The sequence below is a fragment of the Aquarana catesbeiana genome, linkage group LG03 (genome assembly GCF_042186555.1).
Source record: "Aquarana catesbeiana isolate 2022-GZ linkage group LG03, ASM4218655v1, whole genome shotgun sequence".
Lineage (NCBI taxonomy): Eukaryota > Metazoa > Chordata > Amphibia > Anura > Ranidae > Aquarana > Aquarana catesbeiana.
The window spans coordinates 141,426,352-141,442,088 of NC_133326.1; positions in this window are offsets into that span (position 1 = coordinate 141,426,352).

Sequence of the window (15,737 nt, forward strand, 5' to 3'; positions counted from 1 at the left end):
TTGTGTATTCATATTTAAGTGACTGATCTGAACATAATGACAGTAATACCTGATGACACAGTGGGTCTCATAATTAGGCTAAGAGCAACCAACTTCTGTTATTTTAAAATTGTTTGTAAGAAATAATTATGAGGAATCTGTTTGCTGAGGGCATCAGTGACAGCATTAATGACAGTTTTCAGTTAGATTATCTCCCAGAAACTCAATTTTCCTAAGTTATCATTCAAAAAGATGGGCAGAATTCAGCTCCAAAAACCTTAACGTGATATGGTACCAACATCCCTAAAATTTATGAAAGACAACAAATGGGGATAGGGGACTTTTAAGGTACATTTTGTATGAAGAGTAAATATACTAGAATCTAAACATTGTAATTGTTTATTCCAAGAAATTCATAAAAAGTAGAGAATACAGTATAGAACACAGTCATAGGTACATACATATTTGCCTATTGATGACAGCAAAACAAACTGTAGTCACATACAAATAAATAAATATTACCTCCACAACTTTCAACATGTTTTGCCGATGTGGCTTCATCAGGAAAGGGACGTGACACTTTATTTGGTAACCATAAAAACATAAATTTTTCTCAGCTTTAGGTGTAAAGAAAGAAAAGAAAAAATATATAGAGTTAATAAGTAACATCTTTATTTTGCATATTGTAAACCAGCAGACATATGACTATGAAAAAAAAAAAAAATAACCCACAAGAGCCCACCCCAACCCCCCCAGGAAGAAAGAAATCTCCCGTACCTTAAGGGGCATAAGAGTGTGCTCAAATGGTGTTTCTCCCAGGCAGATTAGCATTGCTTGATTTCTTTCCTCCTGGGGGGTTGGGGTGGGCTCTTGTGGGTTATTTATTTATTTATTTTTCATAGTCATATGTGTGCTGGTTTACAACATGCAAAATAAAAATGTTACTTATTAACTCTATATATTTTTTCTTTTCTTTCTTTACACCTAAAGCTGAGAAAAATGTATGTTTTTATGGTTAACAAATAAAGTGTCACGTCCCTTTCCTGATGAGGCCACATCGGCGAAACATGTCGAAAGTTGTGGACGTAATATTTATTTATTTGTATGTGACTACAGTTTGTTTCGCTGTCATCAATAGGCAAATGTGTACGTACCCATGACTGTGTTCTATATTGTATTCTCTACTTTTTATGCATTTCTTGGAATAAACAATTTAAATTTTTAGATTCTAGTATATTTACTCTTCATACAAAATGTACCTTAAAAGTCCCCTATCCCCATTTGTTGTCTTTCATAAGTTATCATTCAGTTCTTTCATGCTGTTGGCTAACTGGGTACCGAGTCCTGAAGCCCGCTCTCTCTCCCCATATAAGCACTTGATATACCAAGCAACAGGCTGCACACTGATGATGTCACTTAATCCAACGGAGTTTATTCAGCAAAATAAACAGTAAACACTGCGCACTTCCACCTTAGGGCTGGCTTAGAGAATTTTTTGATTTGTGATGGTACATTTAGAACTTCAAAGGTGTTTACATATGTAGCCTTACATGTGTCATGTGGGGGTGAGGCTGATATGTAATAATCAAAAAATCTCTGTATGCCTCTGTAAAGTTTTAAATGGTTTTAAAACCTCCTCTGTGCAGCAGCCCCCCAGTTACCTAATACATACCTGAGCCCCATCTCGATCCAGCAATGTGACCTCTTCGGGTAATTTACCTCCTCATTGGCTGAGATATGTCAATATCAGCCAGTGAGCCAATGTGGAGTGAGGGGAGGCAGGGACGAGCCGCGGCTCTGTGTGTGAATGGACACGCAGGGTTGTGGCTCAAGAATGAGCCTGCTTGTCTGCTCCCATTACAAGTTGTTTGCTCTGGGGGCACTTGGCAGGAGAGAGGGGCCAAGAGTGCCGGCAAGGGACCCAAAAAGAGGAGGATCAGGGCTGTTCTGTGCAAAACCACTTCACAGCGCTGGTAAGTATAACATGTTATTTCATGAAAAAAAGAAATACAAAAAAAAAGAAAGCCTTAAATATCAATAATTGTAACCATATATAATACACCTTTACCCTTGGATGCCCCTATCTTCAGGACTAAGTCTGGATGGGTGAAATGCATTTAAGGGGCTGCCCTAAGGTGGTAGTGTGCACTGTGGAGATTGTGATGTCACCACCCTGTCTCCTCCAATCAGAAAATGTTTTGCATTCAGTGAGAAACTGTGAAGTGTTCTCTGAATGGTGCCCATGCTGAGCACAGGACCCAGAAGCCACCACTACAGTGATTTCCAGCTTCCACAGGGATCAATTAGGTATGGTATATGCATAATTACATTGGTTCAAGCTTGACCAATGAAACCATGCAAAAATAGCCATACCTGAAAGTCAGCTCTAAATAAAGCTTGACTATACATCTCTGAGTATATTTATTTTCCCCATCTTGGTTTTTGGAATAAAATACAACAACCTTGGGACGGGGCAGGGCACTTTGAAAATAGAAAGGGAGTAAGGGGGGCAAAGAGATGCTAGGTCTAAAGGACCACATGTAAAGAGAAATATAGCCAATGCTCTTTTGGCTTTACTTCTATAAATCACAGGAGTGCAGTTCGTCCTGCACTCCTGTGACCTATGATCTGCCAGGCCAGGCTCGGGAAAGACTTATAGTCAGGATCCACCCAGATGCCTGGACCAGCAGCCGGCTCAGCTTTTCAGCATGCTGCAGAGAGCCTGAACCAGATCCACCCAGATGCCTGGACCAGCAGCTGGCTCAGCTTTTCAGCATGCTGCAGAGAGCCTGAGCCAGTCCCTCTCGCCCCCTCCACAGCCCAGCAATCCAGTGAGCGCTGGAGGGGCAGAGCAGAGAGACAGTGACTGCAGTCACTGCCCTCTGCCCAGAGTGAAGTGGGAGAACTGAGCAATCAGTGAAGTTTGATCGCTCAGTTCCCAGGGTAGAGCCGGCAGGAGACAGATCCAGATAGGATTGGTGCTGTTGCCATCTAGATGAGTAATATATATATATTTTTTTTTCTGCATTCCCGCACTTCTGTTTTAAGGCAAGGTTTGTCAAGGAAAAACATAGGAACAATGTTCCTATGTTCCTAAGGTTACTATGGGTATTTGATTGGTAGCCAAGCAATGCTCAAGTAGTGCATTGCCTAATAGTCTACCTGTGTACTATCAAGAACAGTTTATATGAATTATGTTCCAGGTGAGGGCACGAGGATACCCGAGGAGGTAAAATGCAGCCCAAGTGTTGTAAAATTTCTCATATTGATTTAATATGACACAGCAGGACTCCTGTATAAAGGAGGCAAGGGACAAATAATGCATCAAGTATAACATTTTAGCCTTCTAAGAATCTGTAAAAGTGAAGTCCAATTCTGACTCCCATTCTCTAAAGAAGTATAGGCCCTCCTTCTGATGTGCACGTAGAATCAATTTATATGAATGGGACAAGCGGCCATTATGTATAATCCCCCTTACAATAAGGGATTTAGAAGGTGACATAAAATTGTGGAGTTTAATATTTTCACATTTGCATGACATAATTTGTTTAGGGGGGACACTTGGAACAGAGAGTCATAGTTGAGAGGTCTCTTAAGGGTCTGACCATTACCATGTTATCAATGCCATTTCCCAGCTCCTGAGTGTGCAAATAATACCTACCTGTGCGATACCTACCTGCTGGCTCACCCCATTAATGAGCACACCCTTACTGGTCACTGGGTGCTCTTGTTGACAGAAGGAAGATGGCTGGGTTTGGTTTAGATTCAGGCAGCTGACTTTTCACCTGGTCAGCAAAGTCGAATCTCAATAACAAAGTGAAACTAGGATTAGCAGGATGAACAACATTTTTTTTTTTTTTGGCACCCAACGGTGACAGCAAACATTTTGTGTCTGTTTTAAGCAGGATTTTATCTTTTAAAGCTGGGTGACAGGTTTCTTTAAAGGAGAATAACAGCCAAAGCTCATTTGGCTGTACTTCTCCCGTGGATCCCAGGTGTGCAGTTCATTCTGCATTCCTATAATCCGTTTTCAGCAGACAGTGGGCTGAAGCTCACTATCGGTTAATGTCACAGAGCCGGTCCAGGCTGGGGAAAGAACGGGACTCGCCCACATGCCTGGACTGGCACCTGGCTCAGCCTCCCAGCGAGCCTCTGAGTGCCTGAGCTGGATGCCCCTCTCCCTCCACAGCCCAGCGCTCCAGTGAGTGCAGGAGGGGGGGCAGAGTGGAGAGCCAGTGAATGACAGTCACCAGCTCTCTACTCAGGGAGCTATGAGAACCAAGTGGTCGGCGGTGTTTGATTGCTCAGTTCTCAGTGTTAGAGCCGGCAGGGGAAAGATGCAGCATCGGACCGATGCTGCAGCCACCTAGGTAAGTATGATTAAAACAAAAAGCCATTCCCATACTTCTCTTTTAGATCCAAATTCTGGGCAACTAAAAAAGTATCCCTAGCAGTGGAGTTGCACCTGCATTGCAAGGGTTAATAGCTCGTTTCACCTAGGGAAGAGGAGAAACTGTTTTACTTACCTGATCCTCCGCTCCACCTGGCAGATAACGTGCCCCCATGCTCCAGCGGTGGCATGTCCCTCGGCATGATCACATTCAAAGTTCAGCTGTGGACCCTGCTTTGGTCTTCATATTGCTGTTAAACTGGAAAAAAAAATTCTTGGCAGTCAGATCAGATCATTTCTGGCAGGTTCCTCATCTGTACATTCCGCTTTTCTGCATTAGAAAAATGACTCACACCTGAAAAAAGGTCAACTTTTATTGGCATGCCTTCACAATTTTAGGTGGATGAAATTTCAGCGCACTCCTATGGCAGCACTGTATCATGGATGAGAACATGATGGAGGATAATTAAGTGTCAGTTCTATGTACTATTCTCTATCCACTGAATTCAGTCCTTAATCAGAGATTGTAATATTCTATTGGCTAGATTCAAGTGTGAATACAAAATCATGTGCATTATAAATGTAAAACAATGCACAATTGATAGACATACAGTATGCAATATAGAAAAGGTTCAGGGAGTTCACAGCCATTTTAGTACCTATGACATGCCATCAAGACTACTTAAAGTAGAAGTTTGTAGTTTAAAAAAAAAATACATATTTACCTCTATGCTACAGCATTGCTGTGATGCTGCTATCCCATGTCGGCTCTAACCCCGAGAGAACATGACGCATGGATGCTCAGTTCTTGGTCTGCTTGGAGCAGAGAGCAGTGACTGTTAGTCACCGGCTCACCCCTTCTTCTCTGCTTCTCCAGCACTCTGAAGCACCGGGCAGGGAAGGGGGTGGGCACAGCTGGCTCCAGCTCTCAGAGCAAGCTGGTGAAACTAGCTGTCAATCAGGAAGCTGGGTGGATCCCGACAATATTGTCAGGACTTTTCCAGAGCCTAGACAGGTTCTGCCATGTCAGCCGTGATATCAGCCGATTCAGGGTCATAGACCTAGAGACCTAAAAACAGGTCTATATTGGAGCAAGAAAGGCTCTCGCCATGTGTCCAGAAACATCTGAGTAGTAAGAGACATATCTGCAGCAGCCTTCCAACAGGTTACAGGAGCATCTACAGACAAAAGACTAAACACTGCAAATACTACAGATGGAAGGACATATTTCCTGGTGCAAAGAACAGATCAATACAGGGGCATGCTCTGGGCCTATCTAGTGAGTTATTACCACAGGGGAGTTTTCACATGCGATGTGGGGACGGGATCCATGATTGGACATATACCCTATACGAACGCTATTGATGGACTTGTGATTTTATCGGTTTGGACAGTTGATTATGCACTTTATGACAATTTTTAAGTGTGGAACAATTTGCAGCCCTGCTAATGTTATAGCTGGACTGTAGCATATCTTCGATTACTTGTTTTATTGATAATGGCTGCTATCACTACTCATATTAAGTAACATATGTAATATTGGTCTATGAGCACTGGGAGAGGGGGATTATTAACCTATTGTTTTTTGACAACTTCCTTTGCTTTTGAAACTATGGTATATATATTTGAAAATTGATCAGTCCTGCTGTACTGACTGCCTGTCTCAATTCTTGGGGCCCAAAAATTCCAGGACAGTACAAATACCCCCAAAATAACCCCTTTTTGGAAAATAGACACTGCAAGGTATTTAAGAGGTAAGAGGTATGATGAGTTTTTTAAAGTTGTAATTTTAAATAATTTTTTTTTTCTTCACTTTTTTTTTTTTTACATACTGTCACAAAAGCAGTACAGGGTCACCAAGTGATTGTTGTGGGGTGATTAGGGACACTGACTAGTGACAATATGTAAAAAAAAAAAAAAAAAAAGTTACTGTGACTAGAGCGCTACAGTGTCACCATAGTGACAATATACTGCTCTGGGGAAGAGATCAGGATTTTTTTTTTCACTATGGTTGCTTATTACAGTGATAAACTGATCAATGTTATAATGTTGTCAAGCAATCATTTTTATTAATGTGCCACTGTGTACTATGGTGATAGTTATGATTGACCACAGCTACCATCTGGTACAAATCCACTGTGATTGGCCCCTGCACCATATGATCACTGTGGCCAATCACAGAGATCATAACAGTACACAATAAATGGCTATCAATTGTAAGCCATTATGTGCAACTGACATGTAATCACTGTTGATTGAATCACTGATTGGTTACAGCAACCACATAGTACCAGGACCGGCCCGGTACAGCTATGACATCATATGACATCTTCCTGGAATAACAGTGCTCCCGCTCTACCGTATTTTTAGAATAGGCCAGGTGGGAGATGATTAAAAGAGAAGTATGACCAAAGCTTTTTTGGCCCTATTTCTCTTGTGGGTCAGAGGAGTACATTTACTTTTGTTGACTTTTGTGACCCAGAGACAGCCTGTAGCAGGCTATAGCCTGCTATCAGCTGACAGGTCAAAGCCACACCAGGCTCTGGAAGGATCCTGACAGTATTGTCGGGATTCACCCCACTGTCTAATTGACAGGCAGCTCTGCCTTCTGACCACCAGGCATGACCTCACCCCCATCTACCCTGGCGCTCCTGTGAGCACTGGGGTAGCAAAGTGGAAAGCAATGACTAACATTTCATACTTCTCCTTTAAGAAGGAATTAAACTCTTTATTACTGACCTACCATGCCTTGTTCTGCACTGTGTTTCTGTATAGAGGCAGCCATTTTGAAAAATGTCAGAGCTTTCAGCAAGAACAGCCAGTGAACAGCACAATAGTGACATACAGTAACTAAATCTCACTCTAAATCTAGCAAGTCTAAGCAATCAGAGTCAATAGTGTCCTTAAATAGAACTAAAGGCAAAACTTTTTGTTTCATTTTGGATAGAGTAAGGGAGAGTTATAACCTCTGTCAGGTTTTTTTTTGCAATCTGTGTCCCATTGGGTAGCTTTTTCTTCACTCCCTGTCCCATAGCCAAACAGGAAGCAGAGGTAGCCTTATCCGTGTCAAGTGTGGTTCAACCAGAGCTTTCTGGATTTGGCCCTGGTCAGCCTGATTGAATTAGCTGGGCTTTGAGCCATTCAGTCAAATGAAGGCTTCTCCCTTGTAACACGGCAGGGACCCCTTTCTTCTTTGCTGTCACAATGTATGTGTGGGTTGTATCTATTTTCCTTTAAATCGAGAATGAACACACAATGACCTGGAACCAGCAATACTACCATCTGCTTCACTTGTTCTTCAGTCCAGATTCCCCCTGGAACATCAAGCACCACACAAAAGTCTGGTTGCCCCTCCTTTCCCAGCACCATTCAGTGACAGTTGTAGGCTTCAATTCACCTTCTTCTGGCTCACAGCATATCAAGCTGCCGTGATGAGCCCTCACATGTATTGCTACCTACCCCTGCAGAACCCGCTGGTAATTGGGCCTATTTCCCCACTCACAGCATGCCCAGCCAGGCAAACAGCATTTTTGGCATTCTTCCACTGGATCAAGAATCAGTCTATGAGTTTCTTTTTAGGGTTTGTATTGAACAGGAACTTGGATAGGGATGGGGACCATGGGATACCCCAATCTGTAGAACTGGAGTACTGCTAGATTTAAGGTTGTTGTGTACAAATTGCAATCTGTATTGCACAGCTTTGGGCTACAGTGTACTTTTTCCTGGGTTTTTAGTATAACCGCTGCCTCTCTTGCACAGCTTCTGGCTGCACTAAGCACTTTAATGCCGCGTACACACGGTCGAAGCTTGTTGTCGGAAATTCCGACCGTGTGTAGGCTCCATCGGACATTTTCCTTCGGAATTTCCGACAAACAAAATTTGAGATCTGGATCTCAAATTTTCCGACAACAAAATCCGCTGTCGGAATTCCGATTGTGTGTACACAATTCCGACGCACAAAATTCCACACATGCTCGGAATCAAGCAGAAGAGCCGCACTGGCTATTGAACTTCATTTTTCTCGGCTCGTCATATGTGTTGTACGTCACCGCGTTCTTGACGTTCGGAATTTCCGACAACATTTGTGTGACCGTGTATATGCAAGACAAGTTTGAGCCAACATCCGAAAGAAAAAAAACATGGATTTTGTTGTCGGAATGTACGATCGTGTGTATGCGGCATAACAGTATGGCATGCTCCTGGTTGTCTCATGAACTGTCTTGTAAGACGAATCACCTCAGTTACTTCTCCACTGTAGCAGGAGCAAGTATTCACTCAGTCCCAGAATGGTGAAGCTTCCTCACTTTTGTCCTCCTGGCACTTATCCAGACCCAGGCTCTAGCTCTCTGTTAGGACACGCACGTAAGCCTAGCTGAAACCGTGATGTCTTCCAAAAATAAGGACTTCTGAGACTTCTCCTCTGTCTCTCTGCCCCAAAGGTAGAGCCCCCAGCAATGCCAGTCTGTACCCCCTTTGGGCAATTTCTCAATTTCTCATATTGAGCATTACCACCAGAAGTGAAATACATTTCCAAATGTTGTAGTTGTTACCAGAACAGGAATAGAGGGGAAATCTTCCAATGAGGACACTAGTTCTGGCACTCATTCCAAGATGAAAAAAATATATTGCCTTTAGTTCTGTTTTAACTTTTAGCTGGTATGTGTGGGGTGATGGGGACTTAAAGACCCATTTCACACTGAGCCAATTTACAGGCGTGTTTGCACTAAAAATGGCGCCTGTAAAATTCCTCTTCTGCAGCCCCAGTGTGAAAGCACACTTAGTCACTTTTTGGCAAGTGTCCCCATGGAAAGCCGCTCATGCAGGCTTGGTCCATTGACACAGATAGCTGGAGTGGGAGCCAATGGTTCCTGCAGGTTTCAGCAAATCCTGTGAGAATGGGGGAGAAGAGGAGAGAGCTGCTGCTCTCTTGCAGGGCTGGATCGAGAATGGGCTCAGGTAAGTATTAGGGGGTGAGGAGGGAACTCTGTGACACAGAAGGTTTTTTACCTAAAAGCATACAATGCATTAAGGTGAAAAAAATCTTTAGGCTTTAGCAGGGCGGGACAAGAGAGGGGACAAGAGGGCAGCTGCCCTGGGCACCATATTGAGGGTGACTTAGCCACTTGTGGCGCTCCTCACTGACAGGAATGATTCACTCCTGTCACAAGGAACCAGCGGCCAGCTTTTGCTGGAGGAGATAAACAGCCTGCACCGAGACTGAGAACTCAGGCTGCCTTTCTTCCTCTCACCCCTTATCATGTGACTTGTCTGAAGCTGCCTGTGTGTTAACTGTGTGTACAAGGGGAAAGGGGGGCAACTAAACCCTGAAGTACATGGCGTTAAACTTGCAGTAACGCAATGAAAAATACGGCGTTAAACTTGCAGTAATGCACAGAACTATATGGCGTTAAACTTGCAGTAAAGCACAGAACTATGTATCATTAAACTTGCAGTAACACAATGAAATATACGGTGTTGAACTTGCAGTAACGCACAGAACTATACAGCATTAAATTTGCAGTAACACACAGAACTATGCAGCGTTAAATTTGCAGTAACGCACAGAACTATATGGCATTAAACTTGCAGAAATGAAATGAAATATACGGCGTAAAACTTGCAGTAACGCACAGAACTGTATGGCGTTAAACTTGCAATAACGCAATAAAATATACAGCGTTAAACTTGCTGTAACGCAATTAAATATATGGCATTAAACTTGCAGTAATGCAATGAAATATACAGCGTTAAGCTTGCAGTAACGCAATGAAATATACAGCGTTAAACTTCCAGAAATGCACAGAACTATACGGCGATAAACTTGCAGTAACACAATTAAATATTCTGTACAGCGTTAAACTTGCAGTAATGCACAGAACTATGACGTTAAATTTCGATTTCAATTCCAATCATGGCTCTGACAGTGCTCTGTGCCCTGACTGGGTGAAGATTTAATTGCTTCAGCCAATCAGGGCTTTCAACGCACTGTGCGGCAGCGCAGTGCATTGTGGTCGTTTGGCGGGCCTCTTGCTCGGGCCGAATCGTTCGCCCATCCCCTAGTCACAAAGTAACTGCATGCAATGCACTCTGCTGCAGCACAGTGGGTCAGTGAAGTTAAAATAGGCAGCGGGGAGGTGAAATATCACCTCCTCACTGCCTATTAAATGCCCTCTGAAAAGTGATCTGACACAGATCATTTTTTAGAGGGGCAGGAAATCATAGCTACACATCTGAATGAGCCCTTAGAACCTATTCAACCCCCTATCCTCCCTCAGAGTCTCCCTAGATCCCTATAGTTCTGTGCACCCTCAGAGCCCAACTCCCCTTCTCTCCATAATTCCACTGACAATCCTCCTCAGACTGACACCAGCAGCAGTATTTCCCAATTGACCCTGATGCAGCACCCTTGTTCCTCATAGCTACACCTTCCAGTGACACCACTGACACAGGGACTTTTTTTGCATCGCTACCGTAAGCCCCTTATTTGTGCACTGATTTTAAACTCTTCAGTTTTCTGCAGGGCACCACTGTGCCATTATTAGCTCTGCCCCCTTCACTTGGGGAAGTGCAGCTTGCCATTTTCACCCTGGGCGCTATGTAATTTTGTCCCAGCAATGAGCACAGGGGTCTCCTACAGCAGGCTGGACCCTGAAACCCTGCACCTGACTGGCCAGGCCTCATAATATTTATAGGCTCTCTAACCACCTACTAAACACACCTCTCCAGGGATTGGTTGGAGATCCATAAATATTCAGGTGGATTTTTATGCTCTCCCTCCCACCATACTTCCAGAACTCTCCAGAAGACAGGGGGTCTAGCAGAACAGCAGCTTGTGAGACACTGAACAGCCCAAAGCAATCAACCCCTGCTCCCCTGCTTATAGAGGAGCCAACTAAATTGCCTAGCAGCCTACTCTAAACTAGTAGCCATGGAGTGTTCAGCAGTCACGCTGCACTTTCCTTCCTCTGACATCAAACAGTTTACAGCCATCAACAGATTACTTTCTGTAGACTATATCACATCATTGATCTGACAGATCCTATGTAGGAAAAGATGAATGCTGCAATCTGATTTGATTATAACAATTCCAGTTTTCAACAGTTTTACAGGTGTGATCTTTTAGGGTTAATTCTCACCAACTCTGTTGGGCAACATTGCCAATGCAATCCCAATGCATAGACAAGCAAATTTGTCTTATGTTCTATTGTTTCAGTTCACATCAACATTCTGTACAGTATGCTGAAAAGAAGTTGGACCGGTTACATTTTTCCGTTTCAAATATTTTATTGAGAATAATACAGTACAAGTTATCATACAAAGTATTTGTAAGAAAACAAGATGTATGGAAAACAAGGCTTCTCAAAAGCTATACAGAAAGTATATATTTTCGTTTAATTATACAACTTAAAGGGGCTTATTTACGAAAAGCAAATCCACTTTGCACTGCAAGTGCACTTGAAAGTGCAATCGCTCTAAATTTAAGGGGTAGATCTGAAATGAGGGGAAGCTCTACTGATTTTATCATCCAATCATGTGCAAGCTAAAATGCTGTTTTTTTATTTTCCTTGCATGTCCCCTATGGACCTACAGCGAGTTTACTTCCAAGTGCACTTGCAGTGCAATGTGGATTTTCCTTTAGTAAATAACCCCCAAAGTGTAATTCAAGAGATATGTCTCTGATTAAGACAAATATGTAAGACAAACTAAGAAGAATTAAAAACCTAAACTATATAATACGATTTCAAAACTCATGTTTGGAGGAGACAGGGTATCCTATAAATCAAAAGGATGGCTATCCTTGGGATAGTAGGGGGAAGTATGTTTTCAATCCAGGGCCAAGATCCAGCCATGTGGCTTGGCTTTTCCTGGAAAAGAAGAAGAAGGCTAATAGGCCGAACCATCCCAAGTGTCTCCGTTGTAGAAATATTGTTAAATAATATGTATCTTGGGTTCTAATATTCAGGAGAACCGATAGGTTCCCTGGAAGATCAATGAGTCCTTATTTCGGGCTGCTTCCATTAATTGCTCCTTGGTGTGGAAGTAGTGCAGTTTTATTACAATGTCCCTAGGGGGGCCATCGTCTTTTTGGGGAACCAGGGTTCTATAAATCCTGTCCATCTCTAGGCGTTCTATGGGAATCGGTGGGGCAAGTTCCTGAAAGAGCGCCGTGATGTTAGATTGAAGGTCTTCTATTGCCTCAGGTATGCCACAGACACGGAGATTGGACCACCTAGCTCTGTTCTCAAAGTCCCCAAGATGGGTATAGAGGGAAGAAAGAATTTTCCTCCCTAAGGCCTTCCAATTCGTCATTGTGGTTAGTAGTGATAACATCCAGTTCATCCATCTTCTGTTCTAGAACAGATGTGCGGCGTCCCACCTCACAAATCTCCCACGTGAGTTTTTCAGTGATTGTGTCTGAGTTGTTTTGTAAAGCCTTTTGTAGTACCCGCTCAAACTGACAAAGGAGGTCAGAGCCGGGGGGGGGGGGGGGGGGGGCATTCTGTAAAGTAGGGATGAGCCGAACACCCCCCTGTTCGGTTCGCACCAGAACATGCGAACAGGAAAAAAGTTCGTTTGAACATGCGAACACCGTTAAAGTCTATGGGACACGAACATGAATAATCAAAAGTGCTAATTTTAAAGGCTTATATGCAAGTTATTGTCATAAAAAGTGTTTGGGGACCTGGGTCCTGCCCCAGGGGACATGGATCAATGCAAAAAAAAGTTTTAAAAACGGCCGTTTTTTCAGGAGCAGTGATTTTAATAATGCTTAAAGTCAAACAATAAAAGTGTAATATCCCTTTAAATTTCGTACCTGGGGGGTGTCTATAGTATGCCTGTAAAGGGGCGCATGTTTCCTGTGTTTAGAACAGTCTGACAGCAAAATGACATTTTGAAGGAAAAAACTCATTTAAAACTACCCGCGGCTATTGCATTGCCGACAATACACATAGAAGTTCATTGATAAAAACGGCATGGGAATTCCCCAAAGGGGAACCCCAAACCAAAATTAAAAAAAAAATATGACGTGGGAGTCCTCCTAAATTCCATACCAGGCCCTTCAGGTCTGGTATGGATATTAAGGGGAACCCCGGCCAAAATTAAAAAAAAAAAATGACGTGGGGTTCCCCCTAAATTCCATACCAGACCCTTCAGGTCTGGTATGGATTTTAAGGGGAACCCCGCGCCAAAAAAAAAAAAAAAAACGGCGTGGGGTCCCCCCAAAAATCCATACCAAACCCTTATCCGAGCACGCAACCTGGCAGGCCGCAGGAAAAGAGGGGGGGACGAGAGTGCGGCCCCCCCTCCCTCCTGAACCGTACCAGGCCACATGCCCTCAACATTGGGAGGGTGCTTTGGGGTAGCCCCCCAAAACACCTTGTCCCCATGTTGATGAGGACAAGGGCCTCATCCCCACAACCCTGGCCGGTGGTTGTGGGGGTCTGCGGGCGGGGGGCTTATCGGAATCTGGAAGCCCCCTTTAACAAGGTGACCCCCAGATCCCGGCCCCCCCCCTGTGTGAAATGGTAAGGGGGTACATAAGTACCCCTACCATTTCACGAAAAAAGTGTCAAAAATGTTAAAAATGACAAGAGACAGTTTTTGACAATTCCTTTATTTAAATGCTTCTTCTTTCTTCTATCTTCCTTCATCTTCTGGTTCTTCTGGTTCTTCTGGCTCTTCTGGTTCTTCCTCCGGCGTTCTCGTCCAGCATCTCCTCCGCGGCGTCTTCTATCTTCTTCTCCTCGGGCCGCTCCGCACCCATGGCATAGGGTGGAGGCTCCCGCTCTTCTCTTCTTCTTTTCTTCTCTTCTGTTCTTCTTCATTTTCTTCTCCGGGCCGCTCCGCAATCCATGCTTGCATGGAGGGAGGCTCCCGCTGTGTGACGGCGCTCCTCGTCTGACAGTTCTTAAATAACCGGGTGGGCGGGGCCACCCGGTGAACCCCGCCCCCCTCTGACGCACGGTGACTTGATGGGACTTCCCTGTGACGTCACGGGGAATGCCACAGGGAAGTCCCGTCAAGTCACCGTGCGTCAGAGGGGGGCGGGGTCACCGGGTGGCCCCGCCCCCCGTTATTTAAGAACTGTCAGACGAGGAGCGCCGTCACACAGCGGGAGCCTCCCTCCATGCCAGCATGGATTGCGGAGTGGCCCGGAGAAGAAAATGAAGAAGAACAGAAGAGAAGAAAAGAAGAAGAGAAGAGCGGGAGCCTCCCCCCTATGCCATGGGTGCGGAGCGGCCCGAGGAGAAGAAGATAGAAGACGCCGCGGAGGAGATGCTGGACGAGAACGCCGGAGGAAGAACCAGAAGAGCCAGAAGAACCAGAAGATGAAGGAAGATAGAAGAAAGAAGAAGCATTTAAATAACGGAATTGTCAAAAACTGTCTCTTGTCATTTTTAACATTTTTGACACTTTTTTCGTGAAATGGTAGGGGTACTTATGTACCCCATTACCATTTCACACAGGGGGGGGCCGGGATCTGGGGGTCACCTTGTTAAAGGGGGCTTCCAGATTCCGATAAGCCCCCCGCCCGCAGACCCCCACAACCACCGGCCAGGGTTGTGGGGATGAGGCCCTTGTCCTCATCAACATGGGGACAAGGTGTTTTGGGGGGCTACCCCAAAGCACCCTCCCAATGTTGAGGGCATGTGGCCTGGTACGGTTCAGGAGGGAGGGGGGGCCGCACTCTCGTCCCCCCCCTCTTTTCCTGCGGCCTGCCAGGTTGCGTGCTCGGATAAGGGTCTGGTATGGATTTTTGGGGGGACCCCACGCCGTTTTTTTTTTTTTTTTTGGCGCGGGGTTCCCCTTAAAATCCATACCAGACCTGAAGGGTCTGGTATGGAATTTAGGGGGAACCCCACGTCATTTTTTTTTTTTTAATTTTGGCCGGGGTTCCCCTTAATATCCATACCAGACCTGAAGGGCCTGGTATGGAATTTAGGAGGACTCCCACGTCATATTTTTTTTTTAATTTTGGTTCGGGGTTCCCCTTTGGGGAATTCCCATGCCGTTTTTATCAATGAACTTCTATGTGTATTGTCGGCAATGCAATAGCCGCGGGTAGTTTTAAATGAGTTTTTTCCTTCAAAATGCCATTTTGCTGTCAGACTGTTCTAAACACAGGAAACATGCGCCCCTTTACAGACACACTATAGACACCCCCCAGGTACGAAATTTAAAGGGATATTACACTTTTATTGATTGACTTTAAGCATTATTAAAATCACTGCTCCTGAAAAAACGGCCATTTTTAAAACTTTTTTTTGCATTGATCCATGTCCCCTGGGGCAGGACCCGGGTCCCCAAACACTTTTTATGACAATAACTTGCATATTAGCCTTTAAAATTAGCACTTTTGATTTCT